This window comes from Etheostoma spectabile, chromosome 18 (assembly GCF_008692095.1).
Source record: "Etheostoma spectabile isolate EspeVRDwgs_2016 chromosome 18, UIUC_Espe_1.0, whole genome shotgun sequence".
Classification (NCBI taxonomy): Eukaryota; Metazoa; Chordata; class Actinopteri; order Perciformes; family Percidae; genus Etheostoma; species Etheostoma spectabile.
Window position 1 is genome coordinate 12,640,428 of NC_045750.1, and position 865 is coordinate 12,641,292.

General features: G+C 36.1%; 1 protein-coding gene across 7 annotated transcripts in view; it reads left to right on the forward strand.

Moving 5' to 3' along the window:
• Positions 1-865, forward strand: part of snx9b (sorting nexin 9b) — a 15,710-nt gene that overhangs the window by 755 nt on the left and 14,090 nt on the right. The gene's annotated exons all lie outside the window — the stretch shown is intronic.

Genomic DNA, 865 nt, shown 5'->3' on the forward strand with positions numbered 1-865 from the left:
TGTGTGTGTGTGTGTGTGTGTGTGTGTGTGTGTGTGTGTGTGTGTGTGTGGTTTTGTTCACTAATCTTTACATAGACTACTGTGTAAATCATCATAAATACAGTTAGTTGTAGTATTACTAATACAATCAATTGAGTTACTGTGAATATTAATAGTATTAGCAGCCTATGAGTGTTACTATAATAGGTGAGTAGGTCCGAGGTTTATTTTGATTGCAGATAAATATCTATAAACAAATCTATAAATATGCAAATATTCTTAATTTCAAAATGTTACTGCTCCACACAAGAGGACTGCTACTACACTGAAAGGGGTTAGATTTCCACATCACTTATGTTAAAGTTGCGTAATGTACCATTATTGGTATTCAACTAGTTGTGATGTCATTAAACTTTACTGGTGGCACGTGTTAAAACCTCCTCCTTCTACATCTGCATGTGAAAACATTCTAATGTCAAACATCCAAGTAAAGTAAAACATTAGTTACATTAAAATAATACCTGAGGCTGAGGACAGAAACATTCATGACTCTTTCACTTAAAACAGTCCCTGTTGAAAAACATCCTCCAGCTTCCTTGATTCCTGGGGGGTGTCAGGCCAGCACTAAAATAGATCTCTGCTCAACCAAGAGCAAATAGCCATGGGTTAATGAACAAATTAGTTACCGGTAGATAGTCTGTGAAGTTAATACTGTTTTGATAACCTATGGCATGCATACTTTTTAATATGGCTAGGAAATGAATAAATGAGTGGGTAGGCCTTAAAATCAGCAATGACGTGAACTGTGAAAAGCGAGTCATATGTAGATTAATTTCACATAGTTTGTGTGTGTGTGTGTGTGTGTGTGTGTGTGTGTGTGTGTGTG